Here is a 24,462-nt window from a genome sequence, read left to right on the forward strand (position 1 = left end):
AATCACAGAAATGATAAGAATGAGGGGATGGGTGAGCATCTTAAAGCTGATGCCATGCATGCACCAAGTCCTGACAGAGGATTATGGGGTGGGACAGCACATGTTGGCGTAACTCAGTCTGGATGTACTCATGTTGAAGAAGAAGGGAAGCAGTCAGAAGCCAGTGAATCCTTTAGGGATCCAATGTCTGAGGAAGATGCTCAGGTAAGGGGACATCAGATGTGAGGGGACCTTCCTTAATGATGACCCAACAGAATGTTGAACCCCAGTTGCCAGATAGCAATTCAGCCACATTCTAGAGTAAATTAGGGCCAGCTTACTTGGGCAAAGACCCTGGAAAGCAGGTTTTTCTATTGCTCCCAACTTAACCTGGTTTAACCCTCAATGAACCAGGAGTGGATGCTTGTCTGACTCTAGAAACACTGAAGCAGACCATCTAACCACAGCAGGAACATCAGGCCATTTTCTCAGAGGAACGGAAAGGCAATAAAAGACAGCTAGGAACAGATACAAGCCAGACCTCTCACGTGACTGAACCACCCCCACACTGTCAAGACCCCACTGTGAATAATGAGGAAAATCTTTCTGTGTGGATTTCACTTCCTTATGTGCGAAGGAGTCACTTTTAAATTTTCTACAGTTTCCATGTTTGAACTATCCCTCCTTAAGCTTACATATGCTGAAAATGAACCACCCCTTCCAGAGATGAGCCCTCCAGAATGAGGACCCTTGAAAGTGATGTTTTCCACAGGCTTGTGCATCACCAGCTACATTCCCTGCAGAGCAGGGATCTCTTTTTTGTTCCTGTCAACCTGGGAGCAGACCAAATGCTCTACCACCAGATGGGTGATGGACTTGCTCTGCAAAAGGTGAGTGCACAAAGTCTAAACACATTGTGACTTTCCATAACACAGTACTGTCAAGACTAAGTGTGATGAGCCCTAGAAGGCATTTCCCCAGGGCATATAACTTTGGGAATGAGCTACCCAGGGTGGTGTGACTCTTGTGTGTGACCTTGTCCTCCCACATGAAGAAACTCCATAGCTCAAGCTAACTTATCTGAGGCCTCATGAAGTGAACTTGACATCCAAAGATTCACTGACCTTAACCAGATGATGGCAGATTGCTTCCCAATATGCCCTGTGGAGAGGTGGTCATTCATACCACCTTCTCCTGACCCACCCAAAGGACCTTGAATCCAGTGAGGCAGAACCCCATAAGAGTGAGAAGACCCTGATTTGTTCCTGAGAGCATGCTAGGAGATAAGGCTACTGGGTCCCATAAGTCCCACAGGAGATACGGCTACACTCCACAGACTGATGATAGGCCAGTAGCCATTAGTGACCCCAGTCTGTGAAGAAGTCTTGTTGTTAGGTGAGGGATGGGATTATCTGGCAGGCAGGGACATTTCTCTATGGAAGAGAAATCTTCAGGCAAATCTCTTACCATGGGACTCCTGTGTTCTCCTGCATGTGCAGGGCAAGCTTAAACTTCAAGAGCTACCTCCAATAGTAGTGCATCCATTTGCATCCATAGGTTTGGTCCCATACAGGACACTGATCCTGAACTCAAGAAAAGGACATTTCAATGATACTAGCAGCACAAACCACTATGAGCTTCTTCATCTGCTCTAGATGGAGAGCTTAGTGCCAGCTGTGACACTAAAGAAGACTGGCTCAGAAGCAAAAGGCCAGAACATCTTAAGACTACTATGCATCTCCACCTATGCTGTCTGTAGCAGCTAATGCAGACTAACCTACAGCTGTGGGAGCTACAACTTCTAGTACATAGAGCCAAGCCAAACCCCAAATGAATTCAAGTAGAACATCTCATCGCATTGATGCACAGGCAGTCATAGCCTCTCCCTTAGAATTACCACCCAAAGTCCATCCAGAAAATGCCTCTGCACCAAAGCCATCTTTCACTACCCTTGGGCTCATCAATTGATGGCTGTCCACTGACAGAAGAATCACTTATACCCACAGCTCTCTTGGTTACATGGCAACTCAGTTTGGATGCCTAGGAAGGCACTCCCAGACATTGGTCATCCCAATATTTGTTGTAGGCAAAAACTACATCAGGGCTCCAGAGAACCAAGTGTCAGCACTCAGGACAGTCAACATCACAGCATGACAAGGTGAACTACAGTTCATGTGTACTCCTGGGGACAGGTGGAATGCTGAGATTCATGGAGGGAAGCCCAACTGAAGAGCTCAGCAGTAGGACCATCCTCTTGCACACGAGGGTTGAATTACAGTGTCAGGCCTGCTGAGTACAGGAAACAGAATGGGCACAAGAAAAAGGTGGTGGCAGCAGTAGGTTAGTGGCATGGTGACACTAAGAGGAAATTAAAGAATTTAGGTAATATGGGGTATGACCAACAAATACATGAAGAGGAAGGCCCCGAAGGTTCATGCCTATAATACTAGATACTGAGGATGCAGAGATCAGGATCCTGCTTCAAGGCCAGGCCTAGCAAATGGTTCATGAGAACATATCTTAAAATTGCCCAACAATAACCTGGGGTGTCAGAGTTGTTCGAGTGGTAAGGCACCTGCCTAACAAGTGTGAGATGCTGAGTTCAAACGCGACACTGTCAAAAAAATACATGTAGAATTGTACACGATGCCTAAGCATGAAATGCAAATGGAAATGTAATTGACATTGTATCGTACCACAGTCAGAATGGCTATCATCATGAATACAAACAATAATAGATGTCGCTGTTACACTAGTGATGGGAGTGTAAATTCTAAGAATCACTATGGAAAGCATTATGGAGGTTTGTCAAAACCTAAAAATAGAACATGATTTGGGTATACCCCTCCTTGGGATATGTCTAAGGGAATATAAATCAAATTACCGTACAGACACATTCCCACCCATGTTTATTGCATCACTATCAAATTATTCATAATAATAAAGCTATGGAAGCATAGATGACCTTTAATTGATGACTGTATAAATACAATGTTATATACTTATATGTGTGGGAGTACACATATACATGCACAATAGAGTATTCTGTCATAAAATGAACAAAATTATATTTTGCAGAAAAATGTATAGAACTGGAGATCATAATGTTAAGTGAAATAAGCCATGTTCAAAAAGATAAATATGAATGTTTTCTCCGATATGCAGGAACCAGATTAAAAATGTGTTGTGAATGTGTGCATGTGTGTGTGTGTTTGTACGTACATGAGTGTAATAGTAGGACTGTTCATATAGCAACAAAATAGACATACATACACAGCTGAGTTGAATGATCTTAGTTAAAACAATGATTTCTCTATAAAACCAAAATGAAAAATGAAGCAGGCAAAAAAATTAGCCCAATATCTTAAGATTTTAGACATTTTATCATTCAAATTTGATTGAAAGGGAAGGGAAATGGATAGGAAAAGGGAAAGGGAAACTACACTAAGAAAAAAGTGAAAATAATACCCAAAGACTGGGCTAGTGGAGTGGCTCAAGTGGTAGAGTGCCTGCCTAGCAAGCGTGAGTCCCTGAGTCCAAACACAAGAACCACAATAAATAAATAAAAGTAAAGTTCTTTTTAAAATCACACGGTTCATAAGATTGCTTCCACTCCTCCCCTCAAACAGCATGTGTTCAGTGTATTGGACTTTTTGTGGGTTTTTTGTATATGTGTGCCTTTTCTTTCCATTTCTCTTTTTCCTTTTCCTTTCTGAGGGTAAACTTAAGATCTGTCCCCAACATGCATTCAAATTACCATGTGATACATGCCCCTAGCCCTTTTTGCTCTACTATGTTTCATCTAGGAAACTCTACATGCCCACAGCTATGATTACAGGTGAGCGCCACTAGAGGCCCAGTGCTCTGTTGAAATGGGATCTAGATTTTTGCCTGGGCTGTCCTCAATCCATGCTCCTCAGATCTTCTCATCCAGAAATGTGATCCTCCAGATAGTCTCCCCACAAGTACCTGGGATTTATAGGCATGATCTACAGTACCAGATCTAAACTTGATAGTAAACTTGAATGAGTTTCACATTAAATACCACACCATCACAACTTTTTTCTATGTTTCACTTCCCTAACTCCACTGAACCCCACTTAAGAGTACCCATCATCCCTCATGTTACTTCTATATAAATTATTGTTCATATAAATTCATGCTGTAATCTTTGGCATATTGTAATACATCTCACTGATTAAAACCTGTACTGAGTGGTAGAATGCCTGCTTTCCAGGCACAAAGCCCTGAGTTCAAACCCCAGTCCCAGCCAAAACAAAAAGCAAATACATAAAACCTGTACTGTGCACTTTAACCAATACATGGTGATACTGAACACAGTAAAGACAGAAGAAAACATATACAAAGTGAATCAGTAGATGATGGTTGCACAGTTAGGATAGATATGTGTGAAGAGAAGGAGTGTTACCAGACAAACTAGAAAACAAGTCAGCAAATTGTGAATGTCCTTGTAAGTAATGAATTCAGTAATAAAAATAATTAGTTGTTCCAAAATACCTACTACAAAATACCTTCTTTTTAAAAATCTGTCAAAGTGCAATTCTAATAAGTTACAGATGAATGTGAACAGTTTTCTGGGGATAATAATCTGTGCTCTCATTATTTAAATTAAGTCACATGCAAAAGCAAGAAACATATCTATGCATAACCATCATTTTCCACTTTATATTAAAGAATATAATGTTCCAACACAGTATTCAAACATTACAAAAATAAATCAAGGGCTGATGGAGTGTCTCAAATGGTAGAGCAATTGCCTGGCAACTGTGAGGCCTGAGTACAAAACCTGGTATAACAAAGGAAAAAAACAAAACAAAAAATAATTCACTTATTCAAAATTTGCTCATAGAACCAGTAACAGGGAAGAAAATTCTTGAACAAGGTTTGTTTTGTCATTTCACAAACTTGTTGACATCTGTATTAAATTTTATTTGAATACTATGATCCTACGGTTTCAATATAAAATAATTACTATAGGCTCACATGTTTCTATGGTCCACAGGCAGTAGTGCTACCTTGGGAGTTTTGGAACTTTAGATTTGGGGATCTGGTGAAGGAAAAAGGCCAGTGGGGGCATGTGCTTGGAGACTGTACTTTCTCCTGGGCCCCATTTCCCCTTTTCTTCCTCTCTGTCATGTGAACAGCTCTCCTATGCCACATGCTTCCATGATGTTCTTCCAAAGTGCATGGGGCCAATGACCATGGACTGAAACACTGTAACTGGGAGCTGAAAGAAAATTTTCTTCCTTAAGATATTTAATCAGGAAATTGTTCACTATAGCAAAAAAATAAATGATCCAAGGACAATCACTGATGCAAATGAAAAAAGTACACATATCTAATACACTAAAAGGGAGAACAAATACAATAAAATAAAATGCTCAATTAAAACCACACAAGGGAGAAAACAGTGGAAGTTTAAATAGGAACCAAACACAAAGACAAATATAAAACCCATTAAGCATGGTGGCATACATCTGTAATCCTAGCCTTAGGGATGGTGGTTAAAGATTTCTATGTTTGTGGCCTGTATGGTCTACATGTCAACACATTGTCTCACTGGGTACTGGTAGTTCACCAGTAATCCTTTCTACACAGCAGGCAGAGATCAGGAGTGTGTATAGGGATTTGATGCCAGCACTGGCAAAAATCAATACTCTACCTCAAAAATATCCAACACAAAAAAGGTTCAGCAGAGTAGCTAAAGTGGAGGAGAGCTTGCCTAGAAAGCATGAGGCCCTGAGTTCAAACCCCAGTACTGAAAAAACAAAACAAAACAATAAAAATCACCTTCTCTCAAAAAAAGGAGAGCCAGTCTTGGTTATACATTCCTGTATTCCCAGCTATTTGAGACACATACATAAGGAGACATACATTCAGTGACAACAAGAGGAAAAATTTAAGAAGACTCCATCTCAGGAGAAAATTGTGCTTGGTGTCACATGCCTGTATTCCAGCTAAGAACTAGTCATAGTTAGGAGGATCAAAGTCCCAGGACAGTTAAGCACAAAATCATGAAAACCTTTCTGAACATAACTAAAGCACAAAAATCCTGAGAGGGATAGAGGAGTGGCTTAATTGGTAGAGCGCCTGCCCAGCAAGCGTGAAGCCCTGAGTTCAAACTGTAGTGCTGAGGCAGGCTAGATTTAGGGAAAGTTTGGGACTCTCAAAACATACATGACTTGGTACTGTATTTCAGCTTGAACATTTTTCTCTTTCTCTGAGCTTCTTAGTCTAAATTGAAAAGCACCTGGAAGAGAAAAAGATGTTCTCTCTGCTTCCAGCTTCTACCTGGTCTCACCATGACCCACTTTTATAACTCCTTTCCCTCACTATTAATGAACTCCATTTACACTCACATTTTCTTCCATGGATTCTACCATGTCGAACACAAAAAATTTGGAAATCTGATCAAAGACTGCACCATTGCCAATAACACTCCCACCAAAAAAAGTCACTAATCATGGCTTAAGTGTTAGAGTGCTTGTCTAGCAAATGTAACACACTGAGCTAAAATTCCTATAATGCCAAAAAAAAAGCAACAAGCATGATAGATAAAATAGAATGATATCAATGATCACTGATGATAAAAGGTCTAAAGGCAGAAATTAAAGGCAGAGAATGTGAGTGAATCAGAATTGTTGTAAGAAACATTTCAAGCATCAGTATATATTCAAGTTGAAAGTAAGTGGAGGGTGCAAATTATGCCAAAGCCTCTAAATGTGTCCTTTCTGGTTGTCCCATGACAAGTATTTGGGACACTCACTTCAGTCACCCAAGTAGTCCCAGTACCAACACAAGTATTCTACAATGTATCCTCCTCACCAGTCACTCACAGATGCTTTGGGAGACCACCTGTCCATTAAGCAACCACTAGTATCACACCCTTAACCCCAACCTACCTCTGACTACTCACCTTAGAAATCCCCGAGTCCAAATCACCTTGGTCAGTGCTATTTACCTAATTACCTCCATCCCTCTGTAATCCCAGAATATTATCTTAACCTCAGCTCTACCCTCCCCACCATAATCACAGCATAAAACCACAGTGCCATGTAGATACATAATGTAATTTCCCTGATGTCAGTCACTTGGGGTGCTATCAACCAATCCATGGCAAATCGCTCATCTCCTCTCAAAATATTCTGGACTTGCTCTTCCTCCTCCCCTCACAACGCAATGGACAAAAAGTTGTAAGTCTGTCAGAGTCAAATGATAGACACCCACCACAAAAATACTTCTGATGACAGGACAGGACAGAAGATCTGGCAGGTGTCACACAGTGCCACTAGGACAAAGCCCTGCAGGAATGCAGAAATCTCCAGCTGCCTTCCAGGTCTGAACAGGACAAATGTCACTGAGCCAACTTTTCAGGCCTTTGCCTTCTGCCAGTCAATCCATTTCTGCTGTGCTTATAGGCCTTTTACCACCGGGCAGGGGGTCCAAATGATAAACCTGGGTATAGGCCTATGAGAATCAACTAAAGTAGGCCTTTTCTGTCAAAGGAGATAATGTATAACTATCATTAAGCAGATGCCAGCTAACCTCCTTGAATTACTACCTACAAGCTTTGTGAAATGTTGCTTGACCCACCAAGGTTCTTCAAGTCAAACAAAGAACTGTTTTTCACCAGATGCACTAATCTCAAAGTGCTCTCACTGAGCTATAAACTATGAATAAAATGTCAGCCATTATCCCCAACACCTCCCCCCAAATTTATAGGGGATCTTGAACAATCACATCTTCACTGAGCTGTAAACCATGAGTTATCACTCTCTCATTAAATTGTACAATGTCACTATGTCAGAAAACCTTGCCTTTATCCCAAACAATAGCCAACTGATAAGACTGTGAACCCAAACCCTTCCATCAGGGTGAGGGGCAGAGAGATAAAAACTGAGCAGACTTCCCACTCGGTGTGCTCTGCCGATCAGACTATGGTCTGTGGCTGCACCCTTCTGCAGAAGGAAAACTTTTCTTTTTGCCTTGCTGAGCTACTCCTAAGTATTTCTATGATCACCATGTAGGAACAGCACTTCTAACAGGCTCCAGGTCACAAAGCATTTGAACACATCTCCAAGTGCTTGTCTTTCAGTCTTTGTGGAAAACATTTGTTTGTCCAATAATGGGTTTGAACTCAAGGTCTTGTGTTGGCTGCACTACTGCTAGAGCCATGATCCCAGTCCTTTTTAACTGTAGTTATTTTTTAGATAGGGGTTTGTTTCACTAATTGGGATTATAGACGTCAACACCTCGCCTAGACTTAAGTTAATAAGATCCATTTGAAACACAAATGACTTTCATACTGAATAACCACTCACTTACCATTCATGTAATACTCACTTCCTTAAGTTAATTTAGCCTCCATTTAACTAACCCCTCATAACTTTATAACAATCTGTTACTGTTGCCAGAGGAAATATGAGGGGGCTCCCACAGCTTCTCAGTGGTCCCTGAGATCTACAAATGTGAGAATTATTTCAAAGGGTCTTATCATAAGGAGTCTCACAAAGTGGAAGTTTCAGCAAGGATTTATTTTACTTTAACTAGGAAAGGAAGGGGAGAAAGAAAAACAGTTACTGTTACCCTGCACGTATAATGGGAGAAAAACTCAAAATGGTGGTTCTGTATCTGTAGTTTTACACTTTCCTGGGATGTGGGAATCCACTTTGCCAGAAGTCTAGCAACTCTAACCATTAGATAATGGCTCTGAGTGACTAAGGTGGGTGTTCTTTGGTATTGTAAAATTTGGAGATGTTATCCAAGTGTACCCAAAACACAAGGACAAAAGGTGAGTTTCATCACTTCCTTTTCCCTGACATGACTTCCCTCTATCCCTTCTAGGATCCTACCAGCATGCTAACATCTCAAAGAGGAAGGCAGATACAGGAAGCTCTTTAATTGTGTCTGTTCTAGTAACTTAACATCTATAAGGAGATGAGGCTGGGCGGTGGAGACTCAGACCTCTGAAACTACTTGGGAGGCTCAGATTCAGAGTATGGAGGTTCAAGGCCATCTGGGGTGAACAGTCCTTGAGACTAGATCTCCAAATAACAGTAAAATGGACCGAGTTCAAACCCCAGTCCCACCGAAAAATGAATAAATAATAAAAGGAGATGGGAGGAAACTAGCTGCTCTACCTTTTCAGTTTTTACTTCCCTGTTCCACTGTCTGAGTCTGGGACTTTTTTTTTTACTACACCAGGGTTTGTACTGAGAGCTGTATGCTTGCTAGGAAGTCACTTCCAACTTTAGCCGTTCCACCAGCCCCGTTTCATGTTGGATGTTTTAGAGATAGGGTCTCACAAACTTTCTCTGGGTTGGCTTCAAACTGTGATCCTCCTTATCTCTGACTCCTGAGTAGCTGGGCTCAGAGGCATGAGCCACATAGTCTGGTCCTTTAAATATTATTAAAATAACATATTTTCACTGAACAAACCATTTCTGCTACAGTCCCTTTATTCCAGGCATGAAACAGCTGTTCTAAATAAGTAAATGAATACACGTGTACATACATACATAAATATATAAATAAATACTAGTTACTTTAACAGTATACACAGTGAACCACAGTATACACTCATAGAAAAATTAGCATTGTCTTAAAATCTTGCCTTCTGGATTCTGAGCCTCACCAGTTGCACCTCATTCAGCACTCCACTGTTCTGACACTTGCTACAGACCTTCAAGTGACCAAAATGGTCTCATGACTTCAACTCTGACTCACCTCTGCCCACTCACCTAGAAACATCTGCTATCTCAAACTCTAAGGGCCTCCAGATCTGCCCACTTGCCCCCATAAGCATCTGTACAACAGGTTCTTTGAGAGAGAGACTTCAGAAACAAGTGATAACCTGGTGCGAAGAATCAAATTGATCATTTCTTACATGTGTAGTCATGAATTGAAACCTCTGAAACCATGAAACACAATAAATATTCTTTCCTTGTAAAAAGGTTCTGTCATGTTTTTGTCAAAGGAATGAAACATTGCCTACCACAGTCAATATGCAGGAATCATTTTTATTTTTTACACTTCAATTTACAATCTAAAAATAAAAATTTGAAAACAATTCCATTTAATGTGGCATCAAAAGCTGGGAGTGTAACTCAGTAATAGAGTGCTTGCCTAGCATGTGTGATGCCGCAGGTTCAATTCCCAAAACAGTTTTTTTTTTAAAATGGCAGTATCAAAAAATACAATTCTGGGGCTGATAGAGTAGATCAAGGGCTAGAGCACCTGCCTAAAAAACATTTGCACAGCAAAGAAAATGGTCACCAGACTGAAGAGGCAGCCTACAGAATGGGAAAACATCTTTGCCAGCTACACAACTGACAATGGATTCATAATTGGAATTTGCAAGGAAAACAAAAAGCTAAATTTTCAAATGATTCAATGAAGAAATGGGTAAGTAAAGTGAATAGAAATTTTACAAGGGACAAATTACAAATGCCCAATGGCAAATAAATACACTAATGAATGCTCAATGTCCCTTCGCATAAGGAAACGCAAACAAAAAACACAGTTTCACTTCATTGCATTCAAAATGGCTATCATTAACAACACAAGAGGCAAAATTTTTGGAGAGGATGCAGGGAACAAATGAACCCTTATAATTTGCTTGTAGGAATGTGAATCAGTATCACCACTATAGAAAGCAGTAGGGAGGTCCATCAAGAAACTAAAAACAGGACTACCATATGATCCATTAATACTACTTCTGGGCATATATATAAGTAATTATAGGTAAAATTTAGGACTAAATGTGTAACAATAGCAGAATATAGAAACAACAACTGAAGTATTAACGAAGGAATAACACTAGGATCATATATCACTTGGAAATTCTTAGAATTGACATGGTTATCAGATAAAGTCTGTTTTTGATAACATCTGTTGGTGTGTTTTTACTATCAACACTAATCCTAAGAATACACTACCAATTCTTAATGAAAATGACCTTTTGAAGTTAAAAAGAAGTATATGAGGCAGAAGAAATTTAAGCACTGATACTTTTGAGGAGTATAAAACCAGATTTCAAGGCATCATTTCCTTTCATTAATTGTATTCATAGTTCAATATAAAATCATGACCTTCTAAAACTGATTCTTAATATTTCAGACTGGTACATACCACATTGGTTACAAATAATGGGCAGGGCCACTATTATCAACTTTAGTAACATATATAGACACAAATAAACATACAAAGAAACAACTCTGTCCTAATGACAATGTTTCTTTCTTTCTCTCTCTCTCTCTCTCTCTCTCTCTCTCTCTCTCTCTCTCTCTCTCTCTCTCTCTCTCTTTTTGGTGAGACTAGGGTTTGAACTCAGAAATTTCAGCTTGCAAAGAGCAGACTTTCTCCTGCTTGATCAACACTACCAATATTTTGCTGATGCTGTCTCATAAAATATTTTCCCAGGATGCCTATCAACTGTGATCCTCCAGCTCTGAGGTTGTCTTTTGTAAGAACAGAAAATGAACCAATATATCTTTTTCCCTGAGTCATTTTGCAGAGTGCTTGTCTCATCAACTATTTCAAGAGCTTTAATCTCAATAGAACTGGATGAACTTGGGTTCATCAAGATGCCCCCTCCTTACTTTTCTTACATTTTGCATGGTCCAGATGGAGAGTCTGGACCTCCCAATTAGTTTTGGTTCATCAACAATAAATATGTCAGTGTGGAAACAGCCTCTACCAGGCAAACTCTGGTGGGGATGTGGACACCTAAGAGGGTTCCAGTGGCCAAGAATGACATGGGATCCCACATCTAGGAGTATTTCCAGTACATTACCCAGAGGAAGGAACAATTCCACCAAATGGTCCTAGCACTTTGGTTCTTTGCTTCCGAAAGTTGGAGGTAGTGGGTTAGCCAGCCCTGACAGGGAATAGTAATTACCTAGTGTATTGTAACTGTGTCCAGATTTGTTCCTGCCGATGTGAGAGGGAAGCAATTGGCAGCCAATTGTTCTAATGAAGAGTCTCCTGTGAGGGGCCTGGAAGAGGTAATCCTACTTCCTTGACAATGAGCTGAAAAGAACATGGAACCTGGGTTACCAGGCAGCCACAATCCTGTGATGTAGCTAGCTCACTTGATCTGGGACCCTGGAGTGATCAGGATGTTCTTCTGCTGTCTCCCTACTTTCCCTGACTCAAACCTCTGAAAAGCCCAGAGTTGGTGGAGTTGGAGACAACAATCAGCCTGTTGAGCAGATCAAGGTAACTTATGTCAGTTTCTAGGTGGAATCTAAAGAGAAAGCAGGATTGGCAAGGACAGGTACGAAGAGGTCATATAACCTTTCTGACTGAAACCCCACCCATCAGCTCCACAAAACATCCCTCATGTTTTGGTTTGAGTCTGAATATTGAGGATAGTTCTTGCTCTGCATATTTCCCTTCACTATGGTCAGTGAGATATTTTTTCAGTTTGCTATACCTTCCAGGTTTGAACCACTCCTCCTCATCCCCAACTCAGAGTGAAAATGAGTCCACCCTTGCCCTGGACGAGCCCTGAAGGCTGAGGACAGTCAAGGCTAGCAGGCTGGAGAAGCCTGTGAACCACCTGTAACATTTCCTTACTGAGTGAGGACACCTTCTTTGCCTCTGCCTTCCTATTTATCTACCAACCTTTTGCTGCCACAATGCAGCTGGATCTCCTTTACAGAAGTTGAAAGTCCCACCTCCAGGCCAGGAGCCTCACTAACTCCCAGCCTGGTCTTTGGAGTGCTCTGCAACACTGAGAGTGTTTGTTCCACTAGGATGTGTGATGAACCCTGGAAATGCTTTCCCCAGGTCTGTGTTTCATCCATGAAGAAACACACTGACTCAGGCCTTGCATCTGGTCTTGTAAATAGTAATTCTGCCATTTGTAAGGCAGGTTCAAGATGCAATCCGGGAGGTCACTAAAACCCAGGCTTTCCCCAGCTCTCTCCACCATCAGGGACTGGACAGGAAGTGAGATAGGTGAGCATCCTGATCCTATGGGCCTCACAACTCTACCAAAATGCCCAGCTGCACAAGGGCCAGGCAGCCTTGGCATAGGAATCCTCCTGGCAATGGGCCATTTGAAAACTGGGAAAGGAAAGGGCACGGTGTGACACTTCGGGTGGCCAACCTGACAGGAGCAGTCTGAGGACATGGCCATCCTGAACCGGCTGATGGCCTATTTGCTGCTCTGCATGTCCTTCTCTGAGCTGTAATCATGTCCAGCTTCACCTGACTGAGCTGGTACACCTGGAATCCAGTGAGGCAGAGCTCAAAACCCACATCTCCTCCCATGCTCTCATGAAGGAAGACAGAGGAAAGCCCAGGCATTACAGGAACAGACAGGAATGCCACGAGTGTCATAAGGAATCTGAGCAATGGGTAAGGTCATGATGTCACGTACTGATGCAGGACACCTGATGACACTAGGGATATCTGCTGTTCTTAGACACATCTGGCATCCTATAAAGATCTTCCATCTGAACCTTAGAATTCTCATCCATGATATGGGCTAACACTGTCATCTGAGGTTACAATGAAGACAAATTTTATAGAGAAAAGTCTATGAATGACTATTCTCTGCCAGTAGGAATTGCACAAATGACTTTACTTGTGGTAGTGGCCTGCTTAAAAACCTGTTGCCACAACCAAATGGATCATAGCACGTGTCACAATGGGGAAATAAATTACTGTCTACCAACTTAGGGAAGTATCAGTGCAGACCAGGCCATCATAAGGTCACAGAGAAATGTATTTTTGATACCTTGTGAGGGAGGGAGGCTACACCATTGCTCACCCCAATATTTGCCCTAGGAAATGATTACACATATCAGAGCACCATACAGAGGCAAGTTTCAACACTCAGTGATGTCAATATAACTGCATGAATGGGTGAGCTACTGTTTAAGTCAATTACTGGAGATAAATGAAAGGTCTAATGGTGAGATATCCATGCTGTACAAAAATTTATATGTGATATATATATAAATATGTATATATATATATATATATATATTTTATATATGCAAACAATGGAATATTATTCAGTCACAAAGATGGAGGATATTATTTCAATAGCAAGAAAACGGATGGAACTGGTGATTATCAGGTAAAGTAAGACAGGTAAAGAACAACAAAGTAATATGTTTTCTCTCATATGCAGAATTAAGATGTTTATATATATGATCAAGTGCAATGTGTGACTGTAATATTTTCTCCGGGGGCCTTCCAAATATGATCCTCCAACTCTCAGATTGTCTTTCTAACAATGAAAATGGACCAAACCATCATTTGAACTGAGACCATTTGGAGAGGTCCTGCCTCATCAACATTTGTAAAAGTATTTCAAGAGCCTTGGGCTCCATAGAACAGGATGAACTTGGGTTCATCAAACATGTCTCCTTGATTTTCCTTCAAGCTGCATGACCCAGTTGGGAGAGTGCAGCCCCCACAATTTCTTCTGTCACAAGTTGGTTTCTCTGAGCCTTGGCTCTCAGGTGGTCCCTCGCACAGGGGCTCTAATCAACTGCCTTGTGCAAATTTTCAACTCCCTGCAGACTTTTCTTAGCCTTTCTCTGGCCCTTACATTGCTTTATGGGGCTTTTCCACCTTGACTCACCAAGCAGGTAAATAGAAATGGGGTCATTTCATTCTTCTGACTGTCTCTGTGTTTGACACTGACATTGGGTGCAAGGAGCATTTGGAACATGTTTGTTCATTTGAGTTACTTGTTTTATTTCTGACACCAGGCTTGACTTCACTCTAAGATTCTTGGTAACTAGACCAAGTGTAGGGAAACAAAAAATTGTGGACTGAAAACATCAAGCAAAATAAAATTTTCATCCCTTAACCTTTTGCAATGGATTAAATATGGGGATGAGAGAGAGATGGTTGAGGTGAACCTGAACAATGTACAACGGAAGACTATTCAGAAAACTCACAATGAATCCCCCCCTGGACAAACTAATGTATACTAATAAAAACATTTCTTTTTCTAAGTTGTTTTTGTCAGTTATTGCTCGCCAAAACATGAAATTACCTGATATATACACATTATGTCTGCAAATATGACAGGTTCCTGAAGTTCCATCTCTACATGAAGGCAGGAGGATCTCCTGGGTCCAGGATTTTGGGACTAGGTTGGGAAACACAGTAAGATGAAATCTGAAAAATAAGGTATGGTATCACACATTATTTACATACACACTGTGATGTTTACACAATTACAAAATCAGCTAATAATTTCTCTCAAATGTCACTGAGTGAAATGATACCATAGTTATATCAGTTGGAGGAAATTATAGTAAAACTACTACTGTCATAATTAAAAAGACAATATTTAAATCCAGTCTTGAGAAGCTGAGGGAGTTCTACAGAATATTTGTCCTGAATGACTCAAGCATAGTATCCCCATGAAAGAGAAAGGAAGGCTGAGCAGCCATTGTAAATTAAACTTGATTTTTCTTTGTAAATTATTTGGGAGCCTGATTGTATTCACAGTGTCAAATGAACTGTTAGAAATAAAACAAGGCTATAAAAACATTTTTGGGAAAGGGAAGGAATGGCATCATGGACTGTACACTAGATGAACAAACTATACATGTTAACTACTGTACCTAATGTCCCTGTTCTTAGGAAATTCTTTATTGGAATGGTGTCTGCAAGCTTCTCTCAATTTGTTCAGAACCAAAAAGTAACTCATAAATGTCTACAAAAAACAGGATAGAACAAAGAGAATGTGAGAAATAAAGAACAGCAGGAGGGGAAACACAATCTAAAATTGGTAAAATAGGCTTAGCACTGGTGGCTTAAGCCTATAATTCCCACTATTTTGCAGGCAGAAATCACGAGAACTGAGGTCCCAGGCCAGCCTGGGGTAAAAGCAAGATACTCTCTCAAAAACTGCCAACACAAGAAGGCATTGTGGAATGATTCATGTGGTCATGAAGTGTGAGGCCCTGAGTTCTAAGCACACTAAATAACAAAAAGAAATTGTTTAAACAATGTGCCAAAACATTAAAATTAGGGTCCCAGGGTACAGTGTAAATGAGAATATATTTTAATATCCCTGCAAGATCTATGCTTGTAAGGTAATCTCAAAATTTAAATCTAAAGAAAATTACTTTGAGCTAACTCTGTTGAAAATTCATCCCAAGGAAAGATCTCAGAACCAATCTACATACATATACAAATTATATTTAGGATTACAGACGTAAACCACTAGCACCTGTCCTAAGAATTTTTTTAGAAAAATGAAAATAAAAGTTCTGGGCTACTGGCATAAACTTGGAGATCCTGGACATCCATACAGCAAAATACAGAAACGAGGATGACATTATGAAGGTTTAGCTTGATATATAATATCTGCCTCTTTCCATCTGAGCCTGGGTTTAGAGCCTTGTTTTTTCTAGTATTGCCAAAAATTAAACAGTGGGTTTTGCAGGTGCTAAAAAATCCCTATAACTGAACTACATGTCACCCCCTTGGTCTTTTTATGACATTTTCTTCATCTGTAGCATACAACTTTGCATGGAAAACCATAAGAACAATGGATGATATAGAATAAGTACTCAATAGATGCTAACAGATACTGGAAATATTTACATTCTCACCTAATTTCACTCATCAAAAATATAAAAGATTTTTATTGTATTTTTTAGCAGTAGTGAGGTTTGGATCAATCCCTTGAGCTTGCTAGAGAAGCAGTCTACCAGTAGGTCCATTCGCCAGCCTATTTTTATTATGAAAAGAATGACTGTATATAAGAAGCTAAAGAATACCCCCAGGTGATGATAATGTACACTCATCAGAAGCACCATTGCCACTGACTGAGGAAAATAGGAAAGGTAAACAGAATGATTGCACAGAAGTACATATCTCCCAATGCAGAAATAATTAAAATCTAGTAGTAAATTTCACATAAAATTATAACTGAGAGAACTAAATGTGTTTTTATTATTAAGAAAAAAAGTTTTAAAATCACCTATATCAAAAGAGGAGCTCAGAGCTGGTGGAGTGGCTCTAGTGGAGCTCCTGCCTAGCAAGTGTGAGATCCTGAGTTCAAAACCCCAGTATTACAAAAAAAAAGGTGGTAGACTAAAGAGAGTGTGTATAAAGATGAGGGTCAAGAAGTAAAGGGTAGAGATGTGTAACATTTCTACTTACATAAGGTTAAGTACCTTAAGCAATCTGTGACATGGCCAGCAAATCTGCAGAGCCAACTCTACTGGAAGACCTGTTTTATGGAACATTGGTTTACAATTTCCACTATTACACGTGGAAGTTGAGAATCACAGAGAAACATACAACAGGTTTTTCATAATCCAAGAAGTGATAAAAGGTACTTTGTGATTCTTAGAAAGGGGAGAGAGATATAGATGAAAGAGAGGTAACCTTTCATTATAACTTGATTTTTGGGTTTCATTTTTGTTTATACTACAGTGCTGTAATACCTGCCTAGCAAGCTCAAAGCTCTGTGTTCCATCCCAGAACCACATCAAAAAACACCACCAGAGCAATTCAATTTCCTCAATCCAACAAAATTCTTTGGGTATTAAACTTTGGTCAGTCTCCATATCTTTCTTCAAGGACTTTCCATGCCCTTTCTTATAATCTCCAGTCTTACTAGACTGCCTGCTAACCCTATTCACATAAATTAACGCCCTCTACATATTGGATGAGTTTTTCTTCATTTTTTGCTATTTTCCAGTTGGTCTACTCTCTGTGATCCCATCATCAACCCAAATCCCCCTTTCTGCTTAAAAATATTCCATCCACATTCCCTCTCTAAAGGTCAGTGTCTATAAATACACACTTGCCTGTTATATTCTGCAGTCTGATATCTTTCCCACCCAGGAAGTTTGTTGTTTCAGTGGTCCCTTTAAATGTACAGATGGTTTGCTTTACCAATATTTAAGAAACACCACTGAGCTGTGTAGCACTGCAGCAAACAGGCTCTAAATAGCCCATGTTTCTGGCCTCTTTGATTATATTTTGTAGAATAATGACAGAATGGTAAAATTAGAAAAAAACTGAGCACACAGACACAAAGCACAAATCAAAAGCACTCTTTAGGTTACATTTGTTAAGTCAGATGAAAAGGAAGCAAAAAATATTAATAAGAATAGCTGTATATTTTTAAATCTATTATATATGGCATGCTATTAAAATTTTAGACATAAATTTGTTTGCAAAATATTAAGTGGTAAACTAAAAATGAAAGAAAATGTGGTAAACATATCACTCTACAAACATCTAAACTGAAACCCACAAGGTATGTGTAATAGGCTCAGGAGCCTCTGACACACAAACCACACAGTTTAGGCCCCTGGTGGCTCCTGTCCTCATTACACCTCACACCTTTAGGAAGCACAATCTGAGCTCAATGATGATAGACTTCCTGCTGCTTCCTGCAACATGAAATAAACTTGACCCCAAAGTGTCTTTTCAAGAAATATTTGATACAGAAGGGATGTAATCATTAATGGGGACAGGCATGAAACCCCAGATTTCAGAGAAAGGACTCCTTTCTTTAAGTGTGTTTGTATTTCAATGTAAGTTCATCATGTTCAAAAATGGGTACTTATATAACATTTCAAACTTGGATTATTCAACACTGTCAACAAAGATTAGTACTGTTACCTTCCTTGATTGTATTATAATTTTTAAGCTAAATAATATATATAAAATACAAGAGAGTACAGAAAGAAACATTCTTTTCCTATGTTGAGATTTAACCCAGGGATTAACACATGCTAAGCAAGTGTTGCAGCTCTGAGAAAACACCCAGTACTCAATTTTGTTAGCTGTACAGATTTAGATAAAAACGCCAAAGTAAGACAGGTAAATGTGGAATCTCACAAAACAGAAATCTTGTATAAATGTTCACTTTTGACTGTTTTGATTGCTTCCAATTTCTTAAAGGAGCAGATTTCTCTTTGAAAGTAAGCAGTCTGACCAAAGAAAAGAGTTTTTTTGTATATAGACTTAGGTGACAATGTGAGTTCCATCCAGTGAAGAGAGTATGATGTATTGCTAAAGAGTGACAGAGTGCACATGTACATGGTGTTTTTGTATGCATTGTATGTGTTATGAATACTGAGCTTGAGGGCATTAGGTGTAACTGCAGATCAACTTAAAAAATCCAGAGAATGTCAGAAAGAATTTTCAGATTTTGAAATTACTCCCCATTTCTCCTTAAATTTCAGAGCTCCCATGATTATCTAAGTGTGTATTTGTTTATACTGGGATTTGAACTCGGGGCTTCATGCTGGCTAGGTAGGCACTCTACCCCTTCAACCACTCTCCGAGCCCAAATGTATAATTCTTTACATGTTAAATTTTATGCCTGGCAAATATCACAGCAGTGGGGTATGTGCATGTTTCCATGTCTAATTTTGATCTACAAACACACCTTTACAAACATACATACTTACATGCAGAGTTAAATTCTCCGTGATTAAATAGAAAATGAATAATTCATAAATTGAGGAGGAAACTGGAGTTATGTTTTTTGAAGGACATAACTGAACCAAAAAGAAATGATAAATGCTAGGAAAATGTGAGAATCAATTAAAGTTAGGTCTTTTCTGTCAAAGGAGTTAACGTATAATTGTCATTGTATAGATGCTAGCTAACCTCTCCAATTGCTGACCACATTCTGCTATATCCTTAGTGAACTATTGCTTAAACTGCAAGCTTCTTGAGATCAAAATACTATACATATTTCCTGCTGAATGCCCTAATCTCAAACTGTTTGATAAGTAAAATGTCAGCTCCTATACTCTATCTTCAGGGGATCTTGAGAAATCACTTTCTCACTGAATTGCAGAATGTTACTGCTTCAGAAAACCTTTCCCTTACCCCAAACAATAGCTACTCAATTGGGAAGATTGTGAACCCAAACCTATCCATCCGCATGAGGGGCAGAGAGATAAAAACTGAGCTGACTCCATGTTCAGTGTGTTCTCCCTATCAGATCATGGTCTCTGGCTGCACCCTTCTGTGGAAGTAAAACTTCTTTTTGCCTTGCTGAGCAACTGCCATGTGTTTCTTTGAGCACAGTTTGGGAAAGACATTTCTAAAAGAAAACAAGTCAGATCACAATAATATTTAGGTGACAATGTGAGTTCCATCCAGTGAAGAGAGTATGATGTATTGCTAAACAGTGACAGGCTCTATTTCCTTTAACACCAGTAATCAGAATTGAACCCAATGTCTACAAACACCTATAAAAAATTATATCAAAAATGATGAATCCTATCATCTTTCAAAATCTATGTTGCAATGTTTTTAAATATTTTATGGGTAAATTTTCAAAACATTTTGAATAATTTTTTCTTTCACATTAACAGTGCTATAACTTGGGTAAGAATATACTGACACTTTTGCCCTTGGATTTCACATCCATGTGAATCAGACACCTCAACAAGGTTGCTGGTAATAACAAGATTAATTAATTAAATAAGTGACTGACATTTGTAGTGAGGGTAATTAAACCCAGGACATCACATATAGGCTGATGTTCTATCACTGAGCTGTATCTTCAGCCCAGGAGAGACTTTCACTCTTTCAGTTTAGGTGTATACTTTCTGGAACTGGACTAGTGTCCTAGGCTACTTTTTAAAGGAATCTACTGGGATGGAATGTCTTCTCACCTCCTTTTACTGAGGGGAATGATTCTTTTTTCCCGGGCCAACAGTCCTCATTTCTCTGGCCCTTTTCAGAGGAGAGAATATATCACATGAAAGACTGCTGAGCTGTAGAAAGAAAGGAAATTAATTTCAAGGAGGTCTCTGGGGAACCGGATGTGACTCAAGTGGTACAGTGTCTGCCTAGAAAGGGTGAATCTCTGAATTCAAACCTGGTACCACAAAAAAACAGATTTAAAACTTTAAAAAATGAAAGTTTTCTATTGTCACTTTATGTGACTAAAAGCTGTACGATGGTTACAAACACAAAAGGTGTCGATGCCAGTGGCACATGCCTGTAATCCTACCTACTTAGAGATCAGGAGGAACACAGTTTCAATCTAGCCCAGTAAAATAGTGCATGACACCCTATCTCAAAAAAACTCATCACAAAAAGGGCTGGTGGAGTGGCTCAAGGTGTAGGCCCTGAGTTCAAGCCCCAGTATGGCAAAAAAAAAAAAAAGGTATGCTACACCTTACTGTCTCAGAACAGAGTCCATGGCCCTATTCATCAGATACCCTATAGCCATTGTGGAGTTTTTTTCCATTCTCTGTTCATTCACCTGTTCCCTGCAAAACAATGATCTTCCGTCCACATCCTCCAGGAAAACCTATGAATGTCCTGCCCACAGGTCCCATGTTCTTTGCTTAGGTCTACATTCTGTGGGTACATAGTGCTCATGGTTGTACACTATGACTAGTGGGTTTACACTCTGGAAATGTGCAACTTAAAATAAATGAGCACTGAAATTTTATTAATACTAATACCTAAAATGACATACCAAATCTAGCAATGAAAAGAACCAATAAAAGTAAAATAATTTCCAGGGCAAAAGAGAAGGTTATGGGTGGACTTCTGGATGTGATCTAAGGGAGGTGCCAGAAACTGGCTCTACGGTCCCAACAATCAGAAGCTGTTCCACCACACTTGTACTTGGTTCTGCCTGGGTCTATATGCAAGAGATAGCTCCTACTCCAGATGTAGAGGAACATTAATTTTACCTATACTGAGAGAACCAGCTGGAGATCCACAGTAGTCAGATGTTCAGTCTCATCTGCTTCTGAAACAGCTGAAGTTTTGTCTGTGTCAGCTACTATGGGCAGAACCAGGTGGAGTTTAACAGTGACATTAAATTGTTAAGTCCCTTCTGCCACTGAAATAACCTGCTGCATTTTCCCAGGTGGGACAGAATCCTGTTGTTTCTCCAACTCTCCATCTAGAGCAGATGGAGAATCTGGCAACTGTTGCAGAGCTGGGGGAATAAGTAAAGGGTTATTTTGTTTGAAGATGAATGTATGTGTGGCTCTCTATCTAAGGATGGAAATAGATGCACTGCTAATGGAGGCAGCTCTAGAACTTCAGGCAGCACTGCACTGGTGGGATGATACAAGAACACTAGGATAAGTGGCTTTGCCTGAACCTTGTCATACTAAGAGAAGACACCACTTCCCAGATACTTCTCAGTACCTCACCCCAAAATAGGACATCTTCCCAGATTGGTGACCACTGATGTCTACTGGCCCAACACCAGTCTCTGGAGTTTGTTCCCAGTACACTTGCCTCCTACTGAGTTCTCAGGCACTGACTCAAGGCCTCCTGACTGTGAGTGGACTCTGTATCACTGGATTCCAAGTCCTCCAGCTAAATCAAAAGAGGGTGGACAGGAATGGCAGTGTCTGAGAATGGCATGTTGACCAGCAGAGAGGCCATCAACTGTTTCAAGATGAACAATTTGTTGAACTTGCAAAAATCCTCAGGGTACTTGTCCATCCACATTCCCAGGAAGGAGCAGATGACGCTGGGGGAGGGTTGGTGGGCAAAAGTGTTACACCCTGTTCTCTCATTTGCAGTATTTAAGTGGCCTCTTGCTGGGAGGGCTCCCATGAAGAGGCTGCCCAGAGCATGTGCAGTTAGGCATTTTGGGCACAGCTGTGAGGCCTGCATGAGCAGGGTGTTCACCTCATCTCTAGTCCAGGCTTTGATGGAGGACAGTGCTAAGAAACTGTGACAGTGATAGAGTGAGGTGGGAAAGGATTCTCACAATGGCCAGACCTGAGCCCCAGCTTCCCATCAGATACCAAAAATCCCAGAATGCCACCAATATATCTGCCTTCCTCTCCTAGCATGTAAAGTGCCAGGTTTAGTTCTCTAGTGTCAATCACAAGAGATGCATGATGCACAATTTCCCCACAATCCAACCTCAGCCCCCATAATTCCCCACTGCCCATATGGAAGGCCTCCTCCTTGACATAAAGTCCAGTCACTTCTTTACTTGCTCATCTTCCTCACATATAGTGATGAGAATCCATACCTACCAATGGCCACAAGAGTATCACCTCTAATGTTTTGTGTCTCCTATCTTCTAGAAGTAAGTGAGCTGGGTGACTCCCAATATGGCTCCAACAGTAGCCCTTCTGCCTAGCAAGGTCAGGAAACTGAGACCTATTCCTCAAAAAAACTGACAAAATGTCTAATAATAAGGAAGAACAGAATGGATAGATCCCTTTGCACTTCCTGGAGGCCGCAGGGTGGGGCTGTATTTCTCCCAGGAGGGAAATGAGCAACTGGCTTGAACAAACCCAGAGGCCTTCTCACATGTAAGGACAGTGTGACTGGCCACAGGCTGAGCATGTTTTCTGACTCTCAAGTAACAGAAGCCACCTTTGGGGAAGCTCACAAAGGTGCCTCTAATGGGTCACCTTATATTCCTGACATACCTTTCAGGCTTGACCCTGAAAACCAGGATAACCAATTCTATAAAGCATGCCAATCTGGCCTCCCTTGGCACCACTCGCAGGAGATATCTAACAGCAACTTTTACACATTTCACTATCCTACCCAACAGACAACAAAGTGAGGCTCCTGACAGCAGTAACATAGCCGAGGAAACTGAACAAACCATTTCTGGGACCATACTTAATGCCAGGGATGAGGTAGATTTCCAAAACAAAAACAACCACCAAAAAAAACCCACACCAACAGACAAATAAGCATGTTCACAGTAGGTACAGTGGAACACCACATATGATCAAAGAAAATTACCATTGTCTTACATCCTAGCCCCATGCGCACTCCTACCATTGCCGATACTCACCCCTCCCCCTACACACCCTGCCATTCCAGATACACAAAGGACCCAAACACCCACATATCCTCATCATACCATCCCCAGCACCCTCTCACAGCTCAAGCGGTAGAGCGACTGCCTAACAAAGACAGTCCCTGAGTTCGAGCCACAGGACCACTCAAAAAAAAGGAAGAAAGAAAGAAAGAACATTGGGGACTGGAAGAGTGGCTCAAATGGTAAAACAGCTGCCTTGCGAGAAAGAGGGACTGAATTCAAACCACAGTATAACAAAAATAAATATTCCCCATGCTCAGAGAAACCACCCTTGACTGACCTTGCTGTATTCATCACCTCAGTGAAGGGTCCTCAAGTGGAGGCTCTGCTAGCTCCAGCCACCACTCCGCGACAACATGCTGTACTGACCCAGATTCTCACCTTCAAATTCCCTGAGGGAACACGCCAGCACACATTGCCCCTCCCTCCACGCATGCACACCTCTTTGTACCTTTGAGGGGACCCTCTCTGGCCCATGCAAGATACTGGCCAAGAATGCAAAGCTCTGAGGATAAAAGCAACTGGACTACAAGCATTCCTACAAGAGGTTCCTTGAGAAAGAGAATTTTTTTCTTTTCTTTTTTGCAGTATTGGGTTTTGAACTCAGTGTCTACATCTTGAGCCACTCCACCAGCTCTGTTTTTCTGATGGGTTTTGTCCACTCAGTC

The 24,462-nt window shown here is 40.5% G+C and overlaps 1 long non-coding RNA gene across 18 annotated transcripts in view; it reads right to left on the reverse strand.

Annotated features, from left to right (window-relative positions):
- Positions 1-24,462, reverse strand: part of LOC141419243 (uncharacterized) — a 157,198-nt gene that overhangs the window by 24,978 nt on the left and 107,758 nt on the right. For 13 of the 18 annotated variants that reach the window (XR_012444020.1, XR_012444017.1, XR_012444010.1 and 10 more), the window contains one exon: positions 15,023-15,147. This is a non-coding gene — a long non-coding RNA (uncharacterized lncRNA). Of the gene's footprint in view, positions 1-15,022; positions 15,148-15,599; positions 15,692-20,639; positions 20,742-21,674; positions 21,926-24,462 lie in introns of all 18 variants that reach the window. The other 5 variants (XR_012444006.1, XR_012444016.1, XR_012444009.1 and 2 more) reach the window with 4 other exon arrangements.

The sequence above is a fragment of the Castor canadensis genome, chromosome 19 (genome assembly GCF_047511655.1).
Source record: "Castor canadensis chromosome 19, mCasCan1.hap1v2, whole genome shotgun sequence".
NCBI classification, from domain to species: Eukaryota; Metazoa; Chordata; class Mammalia; order Rodentia; family Castoridae; genus Castor; species Castor canadensis.